The 23,709-nt window shown below is 40.5% G+C and overlaps 1 protein-coding gene across 4 annotated transcripts in view; it reads left to right on the forward strand.

Annotated features, from left to right (window-relative positions):
* Positions 1 to 23,709, forward strand: part of LOC124170486 (transcription factor EC) — a 195,868-nt gene that overhangs the window by 56,892 nt on the left and 115,267 nt on the right. The window lies entirely within an intron of this gene.

The following is a 23,709-nucleotide window of genomic DNA, read 5'->3' on the forward strand; positions in this document are numbered from 1 at the left end:
GTTACTTTCTAAAATGGCGTGGAATTGCGCGAATGCATGAACGAAATTAGAACGGGCTATTTTGCCGTCTCGCATCCACGCATTCTCGCATGTGTTCTAGCAGTTCACCGCTTTACGCGACGCAATTTTGATTGCGCCTTCGCACGTACGTCAGATTGCGCAATTCCGTGTACCGTGTAAAACGGCCTTAGCGAATTTCAGGGGACCATCGTTCTATTTTGTTATAAACGGGGTTTCATTTTATCCTTACATATCTATAAAATAGGAAGCCTGTTTGTCTGTCCGCTATGCGTTTCCATACGACTGCACGGATTTCGACCAAAGTTTGTAAATAGGTTCATCTCATACTATTGAACCCAGTAGTACTACTTGCGTTTGCGTCCGACGCGGCCATAGCGTCGTTTTTTCATTACCATTTGTTACGTGACGTCACACAACATGTGCGTTTGGACATCCTGCTGGGTTGGCTTATCTCTTGACAAGCTCAAAGAGAAAACATAAAAATCCTGCTATGTGATCATGAATTCCAAGTTCGAAGTTTCCAACTTCTCTGGTTACTATCCTTACCGAGCGACGCCAGGTGGACTGCTAGTCCTAAATAAAGGACTTTGTCCGTAACATCAGAGGATTGCCGGCTAATATTCCGTAAGTCGTCTTTATTTAAGAAACAGATCCCCAAATGAACCATCGTTCCGCCCTTTCCATCAAACGGATGTAAAGCGAAGAATTTTAAGATCAACAGTTGAACTATGTGGTGATGGCTACACGTAGGAAAATGATTAGGTAAGCATCAGTTAGCATACTAGCGAATATATCCGTAATTTCTTTATAAAATAGGGAATAATTACCCAAGGGGCAAAGAATAGTTGGTAACAACCGGGATTTCGTATCATTCGTGCATGTTACTTGCGGGGAAATTAACTTTGGCGATCAAAGGAATGTCCAAGGGACCAGAAACTCACATCTTTATGGGCGAGATTTCGTTACATGAGTGTTCGATACTAGCAATTTTTACTGTATCAATTAAAGTTCCTGGAAATTTTCCACAAATACTTAATTTTCACTTCTCGTCCGATTTCATTACGTATTGTAATATCTTCAGGTAATGTGACTAGAGATCTGGACCTGTAGTCCATTGGCCTGAAAATAGTGCGAAATGTATTGTTTTCAAGTCAGGTCATCATTTCGTGATGAAATCTTAAACATTTATTGGAGTGATTTGTCGCGAAAAATAACCTGTAAGACGAGGGAGTATAGAGTCATCTTAGGAAGGAACTTTATTCCGACGATTATTTAAGACACCTGGTAATGTCAGATAGTTCAGAGTTGTCGTCATATTAGGTCGTTATTTCGTGATGGTATCTTAAACATTTGTTGGAGTAATTTTATCGCGGAAAATAACCAGTCAGACGAGGGAGTGTGGCATGATCTTTGGAGTGAATGTTATTACGTAGATTATTTAAGGCACCATGCCAGATCTATGATGATGTTCTCATCTTAATGAATCGAAAAAAATATCTTTATGTTGACCCGTAGCCTTAATATATTTTGGTGCAAGATAGAATTCCTATTGTGATAGCATTTCCTTGATCACAAGGGATGCTTAAGCGAGATAACTGCACACTGCGTACAGTTTGTTGAGATCAACGCAACAGCTCCAGCAGGTATGACGAAATTGGGAGGCGGACGATGGAGAATTATAATCCTTCCACTCTCGGTTTTCCCTTCTGATCTTTCAGCGCAGAATCGCCAGCCCGTGTGCTTCAATAACTTCTTTTTATGGAGAGTTCACTTTATTTCTCTTTTTCGGAGGAAAGCTTTCGGCTGAGAACTATTTGAGGGCACAGTAGTTTCACTGGGCCTCGGTGGCGGTGCAAGTGGTCGGGTCTCGTGCTGCGATCAGGGGTGGCAAGTGAAACGAAATGAAAATGCTTCATTTCTACCCGGAGGGAAACGAAAATACGAGGCCTGGGTTAAGTTTCGTTCCCGCACGAAATTAAAGTCACCAAGGAATTTAGTTTCGACCTGGGACGAAACTTTGCTCCTGGGAACGAAATTAATTAAAAACTAAATTTATCGAAACTCCGCTACTCATAGCGAAGTTTCGATCCCAGAAGTTGAGTGGAGGGCGAAAAGAGGGAATAGCTTCGACCCATTACGATGAATGAATGAAAATTGTACTTTGTTTTTCCACATATATTTATAAAAACAAAGTACAATTCATTAAAACTAAGTACAATTTTCATTCATCATGAGCAACTTCCATAAAGTAACGCCTGAAACCATCAAAATCGACCCATTACGTTTGAAATGCGTGTAGAGAGGTGAAAACATGGAGCTTAAAAATCGAATGGCCAGTCTGTGTTCATCGTTCTCCTGTTAATGGTAAATACGTGAGTGCCCCATGCATCTAATGGCGGTAGAGCGAACCTGTACTTAATTCAGCCAAACTTCGTACTCGGTGTCTGGGTCGAAACTGAACTGTTGGAAGGTGAAGCACGTGGTCCCTCCGGTGCGAAACATTATCTGTGTTCCGTTTTGTCGCAGAGTTTAAGTTTAGTTTCGACTCGAGGTAGTTTTGACTTCGATTTCGTTTCGACCCTGAGTTTGGCTCCGCGAGTTTAATTCTTTTTCGTTTCTGACGAATATTTCTCGGGTTCTCAGCCAGGTTAATGCTTCATATAATGCTTATATAAGCCGACGTTTCGGGAGACGACTTGTCTCCCATCCTCAAGGCTGTGTTACAAGTCGTCTCCCGAAACGTCGGCTTATATAAAAGTATTAACCTGGCTGAGAACCCGAGAAATATTCGTCAGAAGTATTCATCAGGAAAAATTAAAATCGTTTATTCTTTTTCGTTTCTACATTTCGCTCCCGGGAACGAAACTGTTGAAATTTTACCGGTGTCCAATTTCGTTTCATTTCACTTGCCATCCCTGGCTTCGATAGCATTGAAGGCTTTCTCAGATTCATTCATCTCGTGTATTCTGCTATTGTCGTGGGATTGGATCGAAAGTTACTGCCAACAGTGAATTCTGAGCGGTTAAAATGCCATTAAAAGTAGTACGCATCACTCTGGCTCGAGCGATCGTTTTTTGTCTGTTTTCATCTCAGTGACTTAGTAATCCCGTCACGATAATAATAATCAGTGCGAAAATTCCAATATTATTAACATAAAACCGACGGAAAAATATATGCGCGCATTAGATCAGTAACTCGAGTGGGAAAGTTACTCTGAGGAGAAAATGTACGCTTAGATGTCAAGCAGGCACGTAATCATGTTTTCGAGGATTTCCCCAACGTCGGTGACCTCACTCGTGCGAATAAAAACTTCCGAAAATAAAAATGAAAAATAACTCTGACACGATCGCCCACACTCGATTTTTTTTTTTCTAAGAAACAATTTTCCACGCAGGTCCCAGTCGTGGACGCACTCGGATTTACGAGGATTTATCTTATGCGAGTGACCACACTCGTACCTATTGCAATGCTTCAAGTAAAAATTACTCTCCCGCGCTCACTGACACACATCGCAGATTTGCCCGAAGGAACAAATTTCCGCGTAGGTCTCAAGCTTGCACTCACTCAGATTCACGAGGATTTATCCGAAGCTAATGGCCACCCTCGTACCAACAACAATCACGTATTGTTATATAAAAAATACAGTAATATTGTCAGATTGTATACAGTACACCCTTGCCAATAGCTTTACCTGTATCTCAAGATTAGAAATTTCACATGTGAGATACTACTGAAGCAACATTAAGCAATTCGAGGGAAATTTTGAAAATGTTGTCTACTCTATATACCTTGAAAACTTCGAGGTGATAGCTTTGGTTTTAAACGATCATCGCATCTCAAAAATTAACCGGTCGAGCGGTAGTATATCTCAACTATAGAAATTTTACATGTGGGAAAATATATGGAGGTAAAATTTAGAAAATCGAGGAAATTGTTGAAAAGGGTTTACTTTATGTAACTTGAAAAACTTCGAGATTATTGCTTAGGCTCTAAACGATCAACCATCTCGAAAATAAACAGGTCGAGCGGTAGTGATGCGGCTTCTTAATGTGGCGGACGATGGAAATAACGGGCTACTAATCTCGTGTTGAGTGTATTGTCTGTTGTGTTTTCACATTACGTAGCATTTTTTTTGCCGAGAAAAGAAACGTAATTGACATCAGTGTCATTAGCGGGGCTTATTTTTGGATCCTCTTCTTACACCGCGCGCCGCGTTCAAGCTCCGATCCCGTTAACCCTTGAATTCTTTCGCACTCATTTAGATTACAAAGGGGATTGAGTTGAAAGTCATACGTCACATGAAACGTGGTGAGTGTTTCGAAGCATTTATGTTCGTTAGTTAATGTCACGTTCAATATTTTGTGTGTGAGGTTTTTTCATAAATTAACGGGAACTAATTTCTGGAAATTCTCACGAGTTTGAAGAGTCCGATTGCCAATTTTTTCAATTATCTTGGTGTGATAAAAATTTCACCTGTATTCAGTGTTTATTCTGTCTGTGGTAGCCGCTAATGCTAGACGTGTTTTACGAGCTCGGCGGTTTTCGGCTCACACTTAATTGCTTGTTCGTGTATTTTTTGCCAAAAACAATACTAGAACGATGCCCCAGCCTCCATATTCGCTATAAATTCCTTCCGTGTTACCTTCTCCTATTTCCAAAAAATAAAGGAACTTACAAGAGGTAGATAGAACAGGTGAGGTGAGGTCTACGGCCTCAATCGTGGAACATAAAATAATCTCCAAAGGCCGTAACGTAAGGATCTCGTCACAGGTGCAAAACAAATACTGTGTTGATGAAAAATTTCTCTGGATTTCCACCGGGTGTGGTATTGGGTTAATTCTCCCAACGTTTCAATGGCTGAGTCTGCCATCGTCTTCAGGGATTAACTCTTAATGGAACTTTTTACGGTACTTATTTATTTATTCATATTCCTGGTTGCCGTTATTATTGTGTGTGGATGTAGCGATTAATTGTGGCATTCCAGGCACCGCTCAGTTGGAAGCCTCTATCTTTGTTTAAGCTCTTCTCCTCAAGGCTAATAGCAATTGCCTCCTTTACAATTCTATCCCAATAGTTATTAGTGCGGTACAAAACCTTCGTATTTTTGAAGTCCATCCTATGACCGAGGTCCAAGCAATGCTCCGCTACCGCCGACTTTAGCTGGTATAACAGGCGTATGCGTCTTTCATGCTCCGTCAGACGTGTTTTGATACTGTGTTGCTTTGCTGGAACGGGAGAATTCGCAGTAGTGACCAACCCCAGTCTCTCTCAATTGGAAACCCTTAATAAGCCCTCGCTCAATCAGTAGGAAAACTTTGCGAGGGTTGAAGGGAACTCGCAAATGTTTCTTCAGTTGAGACACGCACCCTCACTCAGCGCAAAGGAAACTTTGCGAGGGTTGCCAGGTCCTCGTTTTACAAGCATAGATGACATTAACCCTACACTGCATGGTGTGCCATGTATGGCACGTCTTATTTAATTGATATCACTGTTGGTATTATTCTAGATACCGGCTTGAAATTATGAAGTCCTCTCTCCTGTAGTCTGCTGAAAACCATGAAGTCCAATGGTTACCGCTACTTCGCAGCACTATTATTTCATGTACTCATATCTATGTGAATGCGTCAAAAATTGGTTTTGCAATTTTTTTACATTTTACTTTTCTTATAAATTGTAGTTCTAGCAAACACAGGCAGCCAAAAGAATTTAATAATTGATAAGATATGTGTATACTGTGTTTCTGGCAGTTAGAATAACACAAAAGTACTTATTTGAAGCGTAAAAGTTGTTATAAGTATCTGTGCCTGATATGGCACACCATGCAGTGGTGGTCCTTTTTAGTTTTCGAGTAATTTCTTCGTCACAGGCCTACGTGTATGCGACCTTGGTGTTCGAGAGTGACGGTCTGATCCCAGCACCGTGATTTGGTGCACTTCTTTGCAGGGGTGTTAAGTATTTGTTCTGCATAATTGGATTGATCGCATCATCATGAATGAAAATTTCGGTAGACACCCCTAATTATACCATATTTCCCCGTGAAACTCGGATCAATTCCTCCGTCAGCGACGCGAGTGGCGACTTTTGTAAACCCATTTAAATGCGTGGTGGTTGACAACACATTTAGAGGTCGACTTGAGGGTCCTCTTTAGTAATATTCGTGTCCTCGCGTATAACTGTAAATTTCATATTTGTCTCTTTGTTTCGTTTTGTCGTCCGTTTAGTAAAGACCTGTTTGATGATCTCCTGTGTTTGCCTCAGTTCTTAATCGTATCAGTGTGGAAGTGTTTCGAGGACTCGGAGAAGCGCTAGCACAAATGCATAGTATAAGTTTATGAAACTTTTATTATTATATTGAATCTCAGCCACAGTAAGCATAATAATTATTTTCGATCGTAACTCGTCAGTTATTCAGATTTGTAGAGGTTTTGTTTGTGACCTCAATGGGGACTACTTTGAAGGTCACAAAATTAATTCAGACGAATAAATTGATATATTTTCAAAAACTAAAATTCCCATTATTAACACACCTTGCGCGTTTGGCTTAGGGCTAGTCAGATGTGTGGAATGGTGAACTTAAGCGAGTAGGTGGATTTAAGGCCGTTTTACACGGGGCACATCGTTGCGCAGTCTGACGTATGTACGAAGGCGCAGTCAAAATTGCGTCGTGTAAAGCGGTAAATTGCTAGAACGCATGCGAGAATGCATGCATGCGAGATTGCAGAATAGCCCCTGCTCTAATTCCGAGCTCGCATTCTCGCATTTTCAAAAATTTGTTCAGTACCTGCGCAACATGCCCCGAGTAAAACGGCCTTTAGAATTGGTTACAGGGAAAGTGAATGAAAGAATGGGTATGAAATATTCGTTAGCCAATTTAGCACATCCCCGAAGATAAACTTTTGGCTAAGTGCCTGTGGTAGAAGATTCGAGGAGTCTCAAAGCGTGAAGAAAATAACCTTGAAGTTTGAACAAATTCGTATCAGAGGGAAGTATGTATTCTTAAATTGAGAATTCTGGACTCAAGCCAGCACCAATTCTTAGGGGATTCGCTTCATTTAAGAATAATTTTCTCCTGGCTAGCACGCTAGTGCGATGCCCTCTTAAATTAAGAATACAAGTTTTGCCCGTATTTAATTGGGTTTTAGTCGTAAATTAATCGCCTCTGAATTCAAAATAATCTCCCATGAGGCATTATTTTTACTATACGTATGGTATAATATTTTAAGGACGTATTTTCTTTATATCCATTTTCAAGTTTTGACGAGAAGTTTCGAATAATTCTTTCGTTGGCAACTTTAAGTCTCTTTCTTCCGAATGCTATCCGAAGCGATCTAAAAATAATTTTGGTTAGTAATTCGTTAATCGTATCCTCCCTTTCCAAGGTTTTTAGTTATTTGTTAATTGTTCGAGTTTGTATTTAGAAAAATAACCATCAAATTCGTGATTGATTTATGAATCATGCAATGACGTGCCTCGATATATTTCATACGATCCCGAAAATCGTCGTGGTTACTGCTTGAATTATGCCTACTTTGAAAGGCCGTTTTACACGGGGCACGGAATTGCGCAGGTTAGAGCTGCATTAATTTCTAAAATGGCGTGGAATTGCGCGAATGCATGAACGAAATTAGAACAGTGGCTTTTTTGCCGTCTCGCATCGACGCATTCTCGCATGTGTTCTAGCAATTCACTGCTTTACACGACGCAATTTTGATTGCGCCTTCGCACGTACGTCAGATTGCGCAATTCCGTGTACCGTGTAAAACGGCCTTTGATTGGTTTGACGCAGGTCTTCATTCCTCTCTTCTATCCGCTAGCCTTTTCATAGCGACGTATATCTTCTCTTTTACATCATAATCTGTCCTATGTTACTCATTCGAGGCCGTCCTTTATCCTTCTTCCTTTCCACCTGCCCTTCTACGATTTTTTCACCAGGCTATCATGTCTCATTATGTGGCCAAATAAGTTGTTCCGTCTTCTCCTTACGGTTTTTAGAACAGTTCTCTTTTCTACCAAACATACTACATATATTCATATGAATTACCGTTCTAAAGTGGCTGTCTTTTCGTTTTTCTTCATCATGCCTTCAGTTTAGTCATCAGCTTTACGCTGAAAAAATCGTCTGGAGTGAGCGAGTGAGTAGTAACTTCACTTGGGAACATTTCTTATTGTCTCGGTGCAGCCGAGGGCGTTGCGAAATGTCTATGCGGCACAACTGTGATTGAGGCGAGTACTTGCGCCGTCGTATTTGCCGGAATTTTTTGTTTGGGTAAACATCTGGTGCTTTGAGGGAGTGAGTTCGCGGTGGCCTTCGTATACGATTTGATGGGTTGTTTAATGCCTGTGTTGGGGTTAGCCATTAGTTGTCTTGAAGTTTATAATTCGAATACAAAATATTAAAATTTTAATCGCCTTTAGAGTGTTCGAATGCAGATTCGTTCTTGAAAGATTGTGATGGCAGTATAAATAGTTTTTATGCGTTTTACAGGGAAACTATATGCCATGTTTATGCTCCATTCAATTTTTATGGAATTCTTAAGTTCATTGTACTGTTCGTTGCGGAGGACAGTGCCCCGACAACGCTTTCTAACAAGCTGTAAGGCTTGGGGAAGCTCCCTCCAACGTTTTTTATGCTGTTGACTGGCTGGCTTTAGCGGCCTCGAATGCGTCAAGCCCCTAGCGTTTGGATGCGGGTAAGCTTTTCTGTTCCTTCGATGATATTTTTCCTTCAATCAGCGTGTTGCTAACGTCCAGTCCAGTGGCCAATTGGATTTGGCATTGGGTCGCGAAGAATAGCTATGGAAAGTGTTTTGTGAATAATGTTCGCCAGAGCGCAGTGGTGAAGTTCACCGTAATCTTGGCCAAAACACCTTTGTGGTACTTAAGCCTCTACAAATTTGAATAACTGACGAGTAATGATCCAAAATAACTATTGTGCTTATTGTGGCTGAGATTCAATATAATAATACAAGTTTCATAAAAGAAGAAAAAAGAAGAAGGCGGTTTTGGACATGGTTTAGTTGAAAACAGAATTACTGATAGTTTACGTTTTTTGTTCTTTGGAATTCTCCGTCTCAGACAGTATTTTGTACGTAAGGCATTAATTTCAAAATGTACGCTTTCAGCCGCTCGACAAGAGAGACCGAGTGTGAGAAATACCGTTCTGTGCGCCATCGGCTGAACATCGGGGAAGACCTAGGGCACATCCTAGGAGACGACCCTGATAGTATCAGCCGAGTCATCAAATTTTTAATAGAGACCGGGCTAATTAATAATGTTCAAGTTCCAACATTTTTATCATCTGACTACCCCTTCTTTTTCAAAATTTAAGAATGTTTGATTTTTTTAAATGTATCTTTTAAAATATCGATTTTATAGATTGTCGGTGGTGCAAATGACCTTAGTTGTCGAGGCACCATAAAAAAATACTATTACTGCTACTACTCGACAAGAGAGAAACCCCGCATCGACATTAGCGTACTCGCAACGGAACGCGCCAAGGGGACCGTGGTTTACGTCCCATCCGACGGACGGAGTGCTGCTTTTGAATTACTCTCCTTAAGGCACTCAAGCAGGGATCGGGCAACTTCTGAAAAATCTCCGCCATCCTTTCCTACTATTTTCTTGCAATTTATTGAAAACGCACCATTCTATTATGATAGCCCTGACCTCTGAAATATTTGCTTTAAACTAATCTAAATCTCGGTTTGAACAGCGGTTGATGTGGAACGGAAGATAGTCGCATTTCTTAATGTGAAATTTGCGGCGGCAGCTCATGCCGGACTGAATAAGAAGAGTGCAACGAAGTAAGTGCATGCTCCCTCACGCAAACGTCGCATTTTTTTGCTACCGATCTATTTTGGTGTTTTATTCTTTTGTACTTACTTTGACGTCTAATTCCCGCCATAATGTTGTAGAAGTTGGCAAACCGGGTTGATTTAATTCCCCTGGTATTCAGTCATTCAAGACGAGTCATCATTTCCGTTCGACCGGTCCTTTTTTATGTTGGTATGGTATGGTATGGTATTTGGAGGAGGCGACCGACAGCTGAGGTCATTTGCGCCGTGAGGGAAGGGTGGAAGAAATCCGGCGTCGGTATTAGCCTGCTCTTAACGAAAGGCGCCAAGGGGACAACGGCTTAACGTCCCATCCGACGGACGGACGAGTGTTGCGCTTGAAATATCTTCCACAGAACATTCAAGCAGGGATCGGGAAGTCTCTGAAAATTCTCTGCCACTGCCGGGATTTGAACCCGAGCCCGCCAGGCGGGAAGCCAACACTTAAGCTACCATACCAACCCGATCCCCTCTTTTTTATGTTTTTCTCGGGTCAGATTTAAGATATCGTCTTGAAATATTCGGGGAAAGTGGAATAGACCTATTCAACTTTTTCCTGAGTCTATAATTTGAAAAGTTTACTTTGGTGTATTTTCAGAGAAAAAATGGTTGTATTTCGGGAAAATTTTGTTTAGGGTAAATCTACTGTAAACACGCCGTGGAACAAGGCGTAAATAATTGGCAGCATCATCCGCTATCAAGAGATCAGAGGGGTCGGGTGTTATTTTGTTGGATGGCATTGCATTTTCCCCACCGTTCCGTAGTCACTATCAAAAATGTGTGGAATTTTAAAGATTGGTCCGCAAAGTATGTGAACCTTATTTAACAAAATATCAGTGGTGTTCGGAACGATGTAGCGGTGGCTATTCTTTCAGTGAAAATTCGTTGGATATTTATTAGCAGCGTAAGAATGTTGACTCCGAATAGGATATTTAATGGAATTCCGTAGATATTGTGTAGTATCAAAAATTTAAACCATACGGGAACAACTTTTACTATTAGGCTATAAAATCAATGGTTTGCGAGTTTACTCTGTGGAATATTGACATTATCGATTAAAGAATAAACTTCGCTCTATTCCACACAGTATTTATTAAAATACTTAACCGGTTTCAGAATTTTTCTTTTAATAAATACCGTGTGGAATAGAGCAAAGTTTTTTTTATGCTTGTTTTGGCAGTATTTTTCATGATTAAAACACAAATGTATTTATGTAAGGTATTTTTCAGTTGCATTATACAGTGCTGCGGAAGGATAGGAATGTGAATGGAATTCCATAGCCTTTGTTTACCAAAGCAAAAAACTCAGACAGTATGGGAAGATACTGAAGTACATATTTGAAATATTTTTACTACTAAGCTACAAATAATATATTTTATTCTTGCTCTTTACTCGTGGCTTTTGGGCAGTTTTTTTCAGTTCCATTATTCTGTGCATCGTAAGGATTTTGACTCAGAATAGGAAAGTGAATAGAATTCCATAGCCTTTGTGTACCATAGTCAAAAATTCAAATAATATGGTAACATATTGGAATAAATATTTGCATTATTTTTACTATTGAGCTATAAATTATATGTATTCTTGCTCTACACTCGAGGTTTTTGGACAGCTTTTTACAGATGCATTGTACTATGCATCGGTGCAACGTGATGAATTGCGCGCTAATCCCCGGATAAAAAACTTCTGCAATCGCTACCTTTGTTGCGTGAGTTCTTTCACATTTCCGTCCCTGTGGTGCGAATGCTTTTTCTCGGCCACCTGTAGCATCCTTGTGCACAGCCGTCGCCCCTCGAATCGTGTTATCCAACTCTTGGCCTCTTGAGGTCAGCTTATCTGCCGCGGAGTGGAGGGGTCCGGAGAGCTACACACAAGTGACCCGTGAATGCCCTCTCTTGGTAAGGCGGAGAATGCCACGGTGGCAGTTTGGCAGGATCCACTAGTCCATTAACCCCGAGGGGATCGAATCTTGTTGTGATTGACAGAGCCAGTGTATCGGTCCAATTAATTTGATGTTAGCCTTAATTGCATAATTTTAAGAAATGTTTTCCATTTCGCCACATCATTATCGGTTGTAAAATTTGTTTTTTTTGTAATCTCTTAACTTTTTGGCTCTTTGATGGCTCTAGCTGACATTTATGTTTTGTATCGGTGATAGCATTTGAGTGGTGTGTTCGAATTTTTATTCTCGTCAGTCGTTTTGGAGTTATCGGCTTGAATCCTTTCTTTGATGCGAGTATATTTTTAAAGCGAGTCGGACCAGAGTGATTAAATCGCGAGGCACAGTTGAAGTGCGCAAGTCTTTGTGCCTGAAACTTTTTAACGAAATATATCTTGATGCACTGCATTTTTTAGACTTTAACCTTTTAGAATTCAATTTTAAGTTAGGAAAAGGAGCAGTAAAGTAAATTTCAAGACTTGCAATTGATATAGTGTATTGAAACCAGTCAACGATTATAGGTGAAGTTCTAGAAAGCAAAGTTGTAATTTTTGTAACTTGAAATTTATCTTACCCAGGGAAAGGTGGATATCAGTGCAGTATTTTTGGGCATGGTTCTAAAGCGATAAAATTTTCGTGGGAGTGTAACAAAAGTCTAATTAACTGTAATATACATATTTATACATAAATATGTTGACATGCGTACTGTCTTAAGTATGTTAAGGGCGTTACAACGTTTTAATATGGTAATGAAAATAGGTATCAGGCAAATATTAAAGCAAAAAATGAAGGGCATGGCTGAAAATGAGGCTATACGGAATGCTTCCTTGGAAATTCAAGAGAAAAAGTCTAGCTAATTTTCTTGGCTCATATCCAAAAAGCCTTTTGGCCTTACATAGGGATATGCAAAGAAAGAGAAAAGTGGTTAGTTTTTTTAAAATATGAGAATTAAAATTTCACACGAGCAGCTTGGACAAGGCCAGTTTGTTGAACTCCTATTTTAATTCTGTATTCGCGAAAACCTAGGACTGTGATGCCGTCTCGCCAAGCTACCTATATCAGTGAACCAGGAAATAGATATTAATTAATGATATTGAAAACCTAATTTAATTAATTAAATAGTGTTTTGTTTGTTGGTTTGAGCACTCTTCTTCATGAGTTAGGTACTCGGTATCTGTCTTCTTGTTGAAGGTCTTACGAAAGGAAGGGCGCTACGAAATATTACGCACACTAGAAAAATATACATGCTTATTCATAAAAAACTTGCTAATGGTTAGTAATTCCTAGAGAAAATACATGCAAGGTTAGAACTACGAAAAAAAAACATGCAACGAGTGATCCTAGCGAGCGAGGCCATTAATCCTATCAATTGAGCCAACGTTGCTATCCTTAATAGTACGAGGGAAGATAGAAATTTTAAATCTCTCTGTTTTGCAGTCTATTTCTTTTATTTTATTCTCATGATCACGTCTACTATAGTGCGATGGTAAACGAAGGATGTGGTTCACATCGTATGAGAAAATATCTTCTTCGAATTTCCTAAGTAAGTTAAGCCTATACTTCGATCTACGCTCCCGTAAAGATTCCCATCCTAACTCGTGTAACATACTGGAAACGCTGCACTTTTTGTCGTAACAACTCATCACAAATCTGGCCGCCCTGCGCTGTACTCGATTGATTTCAGCTATTAGTCCTACCTCGTAAGGGTCCCACACGATAGCAGCATATTCCAAGTGAGGCCTCACTAGAGTCAGGTAGCTTATAATATCGGAGTAGTGATGGAAAAATCTAATTAAATCAAAATCGAAAATCAAGTTTTAAATACCGCAGATCTAGGAAATCGAGATGGAGCCTTGATCTTCGAGTTTCGATCAAAACTTGATTTTTCGACTTCGATGTGGACCATTTCGTTTCATCTCAGTAGCGTCACTACCGGTCTATGATAGCGTCATCCGTCGCAGGTGAGACACTTTTCTCTAAGGCCGGTAAAATTGGAAAGCACCCCTCAGTCATCGAGAAAGCATCGCAGTCATTTGATCCGTCAAAAAATATTTATCGAAGCCGAATGGTTCCCAGGGGTGATCCCAATACCATAGTGTGCGTGCATTTGTAAAATTTTACTACTGATAATTCACGCATGTATTCTGAGCAGATTATTTGGTATTTTTTAAATCTCAAATGTGTATTTTGAGCGTTTTTCGAATGCATAATAAACATGTTTTTGTACAAAGTGTTTTTTTTAAAGAGAACCGCCGTTTTTTCGATTGATCGAATTTCGATATTTGTTCAAAAGTCGAGCTTTTTATTTCGATCGATTTATCGAAATCTCGAATTTGACCTACAATTTTCTATTACTAGTTCAGACGTTGAAGCCACAATGTTTCATCGCTCTCGCATATTAGGTGACAACCAAGGGGGCTGCATAGAGTAGGCCTAATTCCATTCCATAGAAGGCTAATATCTGTTGCCATCTAGGTCGCATTTTAATCGGCTTACAAAAATGTTACCGGCGCAGTGATGAGTGCAATGCAATCCATTTTTATCCAATATTTTTCAATATGCGAGAAATAGTATTGAAAAGTAACGAATATGATGAATCACACTATCATGTATATCAATTTCGGTTAAATCCGCTAATTATGCCTTATTTCCCCGTCAAACTCGGATCAATTTGTCCATCAGCGACGCTAGTGGCGACTTTGTAAACCTATTTAAATGCGCGTTAAGTGAGAACACATTTAGAGGCAGACTTGAGGATCTACATTTGTAACATTCGTGGTGACAACCATTAGTGCGGTGTTCCACGATAATGTCGGTATGGTATCGGAGTAATTCTTCTAGTTTCGTGCCCTCATTCTAATATCCATGGTAGGGCGACACCCTGGGGGTTCTTCTTTACCCTGGGGAATTGGAGAAGAACGGAGCCCTGTTGGTGGTGATTGCCGCGTGAGTCACGGCGGTGACACACTCTGTGACGCGAGGATTCGCCCTGACTCACGCCGCCGTTCCCACGGCCAGCGGGGCCGCTCTTTGTCCCCGCGCGCCGAATCGCCCGCCTGGCTCTTCGCATTCAATGCCTAAGTAGCCATTTAAATCATAGTGCATCCACCCTGCGGGCCGTCTCGAGGGTGTTTGGCGGGGGCTGAGTGTATTTTTTTCACCAGCATACGTCGTGTATGCTTGCTAGAGTTAGAGTCACTTCTGGCGTCCCTCAGGGTAGTGTCATAGGCCCACTCCTATTCCTTCTTTATATAAACGACACTGGCGAAATAATACAAAGTCAGTTACGATTATTTGCGGACGACGCTGTAGTTTACAGAGAAATCCGTTCCAGCAAAGATAGGGAGGAACTAACGAAAGACCTTACTGCTATCCAAGCGTGGTGCGATGCATGGCAGTTAGAGTTAAATTTGAAAAAATGCGTCGTAATGAATTTCTGGGAGAAGAACTCCCTACCCCATAGCTATATTATTCAGGGCACCCAATTAAAGGCAGTTCAATCCGTGAAATATATAGGAGTTAGACTCAATAATGATCTATCGTGGAATAAACATATTCGGGAAATAACCGATCAAGCTAATCGTAAAATGGGTTTCGGTAAAAGAATATTAGGAAAGTGCGACGACAAGGTGAGATAAATCAGCTACTTCTCCCTCGTTATACATTATTTAGAATACGCTGCCAGTGTTTGGGATCCTCATGAAAAAAGCATAATAACAGAGTTAGAACGCGTGTAAAGAAGAGCTGCCAGGTACGTGAAAGGTCGTTACGATAGTCTTGTTAGTGTAACTGACCTCTTAGATAAACTCGGGTGGGAATCTCTGTCAGACCGTAGATTGAAAAATAGACTAAACCTTCTTGATAAATTCAACAGCAGTGTCTTTTCTAACGAGGTTAGCCATATCTTACGGACGCCAACATACCACGGAAGATCAGATCATATAAATAAAATAAGAGAGATATACTGTATAACAGACAGATTCAGAATGTATTTTTTTCCACGATCAATAAGAGATTATAACGGCAGCGATAAAACTCATAAATAGATTAGATGACTTGTAGTGTAGCCTACTAACGTAAACTAACTAACTAACCAAACTAACTATGTAAAACTTAATGAATGTCTCTTAATTTTATTATTATTTCTAACAGCATATGATTGTATAATTTGTTAGTATGCGTGACGTATTTTGTACTGTGTGGTGTGCATGTTCTAATTGTATGCTGCATGCTGGTGATTGTGAACCCCCTGCCAAACACCCTAGAGGTGGCTCGCAGGGTATTATGTAGATGTAGACGTGTGGGACGGCAGTGAAAATTCTGTGTTGGCGGGGTTCTTCGTAGTTTTGCGGAGTGGGCCGGCGCGTAGCGACTTGACGTCGAGAAAAGCTGGCCAAAACAGCAAAAAAATTTATGTACGACGTCTCTATTCAATTATCCTCTCAGCTGATTTTTTCGCGCCTTGCTCTTTCCTTTCTATCACATCCTTTATCACTTGTCCCGTGTATTTTATCCGAATTCATCCTTGTCTGGTCTTGCCATCTACTCGTCAGATCGATGCTATGAACTATAATTTGGAACCTGGTGAACCTGGTTTAATCTGAATGCCTCATTTTGCGATGGAATAGTTACAATGCTTTTTTCCCGGGCGTATGAAAGAAATCACTGATGGTGTGTGACAAGGTGACAATTTGTTTCAAATATAATTACACGAACACAGCTCTAGTTTTTTTAACGTACATTTCAGTCGCGTAGTAGGCATGTACTATTAATTAGAAAAATAATAAATATATAAGTATTTGCATGTTTATTTTTCTCATAACTTCAACAATGCAACAATTTTTTAATGGAGCTGAAGAATATAGAAATCAGTTTTAGTCGGTTTTAATGAAATATGGTGTATTACCCTTATAGGTGCAGTGTATCACCCTTAACGTAGATGCCGCGAGGTAATGTTTTACAAAAAGTAATTATTGCAGCTAAGAGAACAATGTTATAAGTGTGTACGCTATTGTGTGAAGGTCAGAATCAAGACTAGTCACCATATTTACTACTTAGTTTAATTAAAAGTGCTAAATTGGACAACATATAGTTATTTTACAAAATGGGCGGCATCTCTGCCCGATTTACCCTATTTTCTGCCGGAGTATGAAAGAAATCACTGATGCTGTGTGTAGTGGTCTGGAATTAGGCCTTCAATCATCCTGTGTTACATATTTGTTTTCACTTTTTCGGGCTCCAGCGATTTGAAGAACTTTTGCTCATTGACTAATCACTTCCTAAAAGTTCCACAAAAAAAGTTGCCCCTCTGGTTATTGGTTCGATGGCATTCAATGGCATGTGACCGAAATGGTTCGACGGCTGCGAAAGTCATTCGGGTTGTCTTTCTGTCGCGTATCAAACTGTTCTCAATTTGGCAATCGTCAGCTTCCGAAATTATTGCCCAAGGATTGCATTCGTTTTATTTTCAAAGCGTGAACAGCCCGAGGAGTGACGAACTCGGCTTGGAGTGTTGTTGCTCTTTCAACAATTCATTCTTACCAAGAACGATAAAAGACCACGATAGAATTCTCCGCGATTTGGTACCTAATTTTTTGTTTGATAATGTAGCTAATTCGTTGGGTAATTGTGCAGTTTCACGACATAAACCACCTCGGTATATTTGTATTTCGCGGTGCGACCGTGGAGTGTTCTACTTGTGATACGTGATAGTAATCTTATTTTAAATCCGATTTGAAAAGAAATGCATAACTGAGTTTGGAAAAAAATTACGAACATTTTTAATAACCTTATGACCTCTTTTTATCGAAATATTTTTTTTCCTGTTTTCCCTGTGTTGGTAAATTTACTGGCTTTTCCATCGCAAAAAATTATCACTTTCGTATTCAGGGCATTGTTCTGAATATGTTAAAAGAAAAAAAAATCGCAAAAAGGTGCGTGTCGTTGAATTGCATGATTACCATTTGTTGATTTATGACTCAATTTAACCGAAGAAAATGCCTAGTTGCACTAACTGGTCGGTAAGCACGCAGCTAATCTCGTATTCCCTTCGTTCGTGGTGCAATTCCATCTGGGCTTAAACACTGTCGAAGGTAGCGGGATGAATAGTGCATGCTGGGTAAGAACTTACCCCGGCCACAAAATTGCACGTGCCATTGCGGTAGTATCTATTTGTACCTTCGTGCATGTTGGCAAGAAACGCTCACCCCCTGCTAAGAACCTTAAAGGGGGTCGTATGGTACCATGTAGATGTAGATGAAGCATACAGCATCCGAAAGCGTCCAAAGGTGCGCGAGTTGGAATATTGTCGGAACTTGAATTGCTTATCGATGCCTTTATATTGGTAAATAGTTGTGGTAAATACAGTAGCAATCGTTTTTGTTTGGTTTCCTGCTGTAATGAATGAGGCAACCAGCGTCAAGTACTCAGCCGATTATTATATCTCGTCATCTTTCATTTAAATAGCTTTTTTACCGGCGGTAACTTTTTCTCTTTCAAAACCCTCAACACCGTATTAATCTAGTTATTCTATAGCTCTAGCTATTATTTTCAGAAAGCTCATCTGGGAAATTTTCTATTTCTTGAGTAAGAAAGTAGTTTAAGCAATTACCTGACGTTCATGATATTTTTTTCTAAGTGGAGGCGATTCTTTGTAATGAATTGTTACTCAATAAATATGGAATCATTAGGGGTGATATTGTTAGAGAGCGACGTATAAATGTTGCGATACTCATCATGCGTCAGAAAATCCCCAAGTATCGGAAATATGGCTAAATTCACATCTGGTAGTAGCTTTCTCTATCTTCTCTTTCCTTTTGAAGACATTTTTTATATCCTCCTAGCTTACTTTTCCTACCTTCCTATTTCGCTTTATTTAATTTTTATTCGCATTTTAAATCAATGTGTTGAATATAATGCGTCCCCTTTAAATATTTATATGACGGCGATTTACTCGCGAATGTATATAAAATTTATTATTCCAGAGAAAATCTCTTCCCTTCGGCACATAAATTCCTTGTCCAATTTAGTGTATCCGATTGAAAAAATATATTACAAGCGGATACTGTTGTGCCTAATTTTAAAATGACTCTCATATATTAAACAGAAAGCTTGTTTAAATTAAATTGTGCTAGACTATCGAAATAAAACCAAAGCAGGGCTAAAAAAAGACGAGTAAGATATAAAGAGACGCGTAATTACCTCAGAAAGGAACGTCTCTTCTCAGTGCAAGTTAGATAAAATTCAGGTTTATTTTCAGCTTAATATCTTGGCGTTCCGTCACTTTTAAACTTGGTAGAAATTTGCGGTCGCCGCACGATGCTTTTGATGCATTGATGCTTCCGAAGCATTTTCATATCGATTATCTGCATCGATATGAAAATGCTTCAGAATTATTTCTGAACGAAGCCTTTCTTTGTCCCGCGAAAAGTGTCATTCAGAAAATGTACACTCACTCATGCAGTGAACCAACCCGAAATGTTTTACAGCCCACCCTAGCCTAAGCTACAGGAATGCGAATTTTACAGAATTTATTTGTAGGGGCCTAACTCCTTTCCCTGGACTATCTCGCTCCGCGAGGGTTTCTGCTGGGGTTGTCTGATGACTTCGCCTGGTATTTGAACTCGCGATCCTATGAGCAGTAATTCGTAGCTCATCCCACTGGGCCACAATTATCCTCGAATTATAGATATCTTGGCCCAAATCCCATATTTTATCCCTTTTTATGTCTAAATTACTGACTTCGTTTTGAAGGTGGTAAAAATGTTCTTTTATCTCCGATATCCACGTTGGAGCTCTCAGCTTTGGCCAGGGGAAGGATAAAGCAAAAAAATAAGCAATTGAGTTTATGGCAGCTGGACCGACCTCGTTATTTTACTCAATACCTCACTCTGTTTGATTATTTGTCCACGATAAGGGAAACATATCAAACCAGTCTCATTGAAATGTTAATGTTTCTTTTTACTTCGCCGTGCGTGCGGCGCGACCTTTAAATCATATGAGAGTCAATTTCAAATTTCCCATTTCAAAACACTCCATCGGGAGGCTCCGAGGCATACGTCATGTGCGAACGTTCCGTGGGTGGCAAGCTGTGAAGGTGGGATTGGATAAAAAAGCGTTGCAAATGAGTTTATCGCTCCGTACGGCAGAATTCAGTTCTTTTTTTTTCTTTTAGAGTACCGGTTCTGATCGAGGAATGACTTATCAGTCGGTGGCCTACTCCCGTGGCCTGCAACCGCCCCCGGCGACCAAGTGAAAGTCTCCGCCCCCAACGCCCATCGGCCGCTCCAATTCCACGGCGCTGCGTCCCGACCGGAGCGGCCCACCGATTGCGAACCGTCGTCGGAGATGGCATAAAAGTATCGCGGAGACGACGCAGAGTTTTTTGAAAATTGTCCATAATTCGCCATCATCACGATATATCGTAATTCTTCGTTAAAACTTTCGCGACTATGAATAAAAAAATTTGGGCTACGTCGCCGCGTCAATAGGGTAGTTTCCTTCATCAAAGAAAACGAAATGCATTGATTGCGATTCTTTACCCACCATTAGTGTATTCATAATATACAAATTATTTGGTTTTAGAAATCTCAGTTCAGACGAATGGCAATGGTCAATTTTAACCTCCTTTGAAAAAGGCTAGATTGGCGCCCATGCGATTCCACTCCACGTGACGTCACAGGGACCTAGTTTCTATATGAGTAAATAGGAGTTTTACATTGTCTGAGATTACCAATGTATGCATGAGGCACAGAGCTCAGGGAAACATCTCTTAATAATCACCCATTAAAATTACCTAAGCTCGGAAAGTTTCCTTCGTTTGATAGGGTAATAATAATCCTTATTTAAGCCAAGCGCTACCTGCTAGCAGAGTACTCTGCTACCTACTAGCAGCCTGCATCGTGGCAGCGCTCATACCCTCGCACCAAGGTCACCTCACACGTAGACAGCTGGAACCAGAAATACGTCACACGGACTTTTCCCATCATTACGTCGCGTTTTCGCGCGCTTGAAATTTTTCACTTTCCGTTTAATCGCGAAAAATAGATATCGTTATTCGAAAATCTAAGAGCGTGAAATGCGCACTCCAGTAGTAATAATCTTTCGATAAAAAAATAATTGGAAACCACCCAAGAATTGACGCCGCGGCGTCAATTCTTGGGCTAAGTCGCGGTGCACCGCGACTTAGCCCAAAAGTTTTTATCCATAATGACGATATATCGTGCTCTATCGTTGCCCGCTGGTCGAGGGCATCGCGATTTTATCTTGCGCGCAAAATATTGCTAGTATCGCCATGTATTGATACTTGCGGGAAGTGCGTTTTGAAAAGTGACGATATTTTGCATCTTCGCGATCATCACGACCAGGGGCTGTCCGGGGTGATAGGGGGCCCTCGGCTAGTCTTCATGATGGGATCCACCTTACCGAAAGATTCGGGGGAGCTCTCCGGAAAATTTTAGGATTCTCATGCCCAGAAATGGATTTTGACGCTACTCTAGCTCTTAAAAACGAAATAAAAGATAATTGAAAATAGCAACAGCGTAAAAAATACTATGAAGGGTGAGAATTACCCACTAACAAAGTTTAATAATGTATTATGGTTCTTCTATCTATTTAGCGATTTTTTTCCTAGAAATTACGCTGAAATCTAAAATAGCCTTTACAAATAACCCTTCCAAAAAAGCACCAGGTTCCCTTTTATCATCTCACAATATATTTTTATTTTTTTTTCATATAATCTCATTACGCTTAGTATGGTGTAAATAAAGCAACTAATGAAAACGCAGAATTTTTTAATAGCAAAAAGCTTGCTTCAAGTAATATGGCTCTTTTTTATTATACCTTTCATATATGCATCAAAAAAGACACGACCGTTGTGGGGGCCCCCTAAGCTCGGGGCCCTCGGCGATCGCCGACCAGCCGACCTGGCCAGACCGCCCCTGATCACGACACACCGTGATCCATGGAATTCTGGTTATCGAGATTATAGCGATTTTACTATTCGCGAAATATTGCTACTATCACCATATGTTGACATTAGCGGAAGGCGATTTAAAAAAATGGACGTTATATACCGATTTTCAAGATCATCGCGATTTATTATGCGCGCAAAATATTGCCACCATCGCAGTCTGTGAGCACTATCCTATGGTGATTATTTGGAAATGGACGATATTTCGTATCTTCGTGAACATCACTACATATCGTGATCTATCGTTGTCCAATTATCGAGATTATCGCGATTTTATCACGCGGGAAAGTTATTGCTGCCGTGACCATATTCCGTGGCCGTTTTTACACGGTATACGGAATTGCGCAATCTGACGTACGTGCGAAGGCGCAATCAAAATTGCGTCGTGTAAAGCGGGGAATTGCTAGAGCACATGCGAGAATGCGTGGATGCGAGACTGCCAAATAGCCCGTTATAATTTTGTTCATGCATTCGCGCAGTTCCATGCCATTTTAGAAATTAATGCAGCTCTAACCTGCGCAATTCCGTGCCCCGTGTAAAACGGCCTTAAAAGTACGCCTTGACGTTTCCGCCGCCGAATTTTTACTCTGAGCGGCGCGCGTCTCTGGACTGCGCGCAGTGACTGCGCAGTCCTGAGCGGCATCACTACGGTCGTTGGCCGCACACCGTCACATCTTGCAGCAGCCATTAGAAGTGATGTGGGTGGCGCCCCGGCTGCCTGTCGCATCTCTCCCACCGAAGGAGTCGGCATCGTGGGAAGCGGTGGAATATGTCGATTCCCTCGGGTCGGCTTTACACACTTCACAGTGCGAGCAGCTTCCGTCGGTGCACGCCGTTTGCTCGACGCTTTAGCGCTTGCCTTTCCCCCTCCACTGTCCTGATTTCTGTGTCTTGTGCAGTCGTGCCTTCGATGAGGGTTGAGCGACGTGAATATCGTGAGAATTGAGAAATATGTATACCCATCTTATTGTGCTCATACGGTTACAGTGAAAAATTGAAGCCTTGAAATAAGAAAGAGCGCAAGTCCATTCAGCATAATTTGTAGACAACATACTTTTTGTCTTTAAAAGTGCCAAAACCATAAAATTCACCAACTCTTGATTTACTTAGTGGTATTCCATTATAAGTTTTCCTGTATATCACACAATTACTTATACCACTTATTCAATCAAAATCATCATTTGCGCCTGTAAATGATGAAAATTCATTGAAACCCGGGTCGCGCTCTGATAAAAAATAAGTGGTGTAAGTAATTGTGTGATATACAGGAAAACCTGCCAAAACCATTATTACAGTTTTCCCCGTAAAGAGACATATTGCTATATGTAGTGCCCATTCAAGGGTAAAATCGAATAAATAGCAGGATTAGCCTCAAAGATACACCTATTCATCCCAAATTCCTGAAAAGAGAACCTGCGCTATTTTGGAATGCCAGGTATTACTTTTTCTCGCCTCATTTCATGAAATCAATTCTTATTCGATAATTTTCTGTATGATTTAGTGACCTTTTTTGTCCCCATGTAATAATTATGCAAATTGCAACTCCAGTATCTCCAGTACAATTGCAACATGCCATTTTGGCAAAAAACTTGTGTCATATCCGTCATAATATTAAAGTCATGTTAAAAACAAGACTTGGGCTCGCCGTACCACACTCTGAGTTTATTGCGAATTAATGCAGGAACTGAGGTCTAAATCGGCAGTGTAGTGGAAAGTTCACTGTCGGCTCAGTTATTATAGAGGTATATTCATTGAATCTAGATTTATAGCCTCAAATGTTATCACTTGTGAGAGTAGTGTTTTTATCCCATATTTCCCAGAGAGTGAGTGCACACAGGCAGTCTTGCGGTGGCTCCACAACGAGCAAAAGCCGAGACAAGCATTTTAACCGCAAATTTAGTATGGAAAATTAAATGCATAAAACTAGATTTTGCTCTAATCCTGTTACA

Source organism: Ischnura elegans, chromosome X, assembly GCF_921293095.1.
Source record: "Ischnura elegans chromosome X, ioIscEleg1.1, whole genome shotgun sequence".
Lineage (NCBI taxonomy): Eukaryota > Metazoa > Arthropoda > Insecta > Odonata > Coenagrionidae > Ischnura > Ischnura elegans.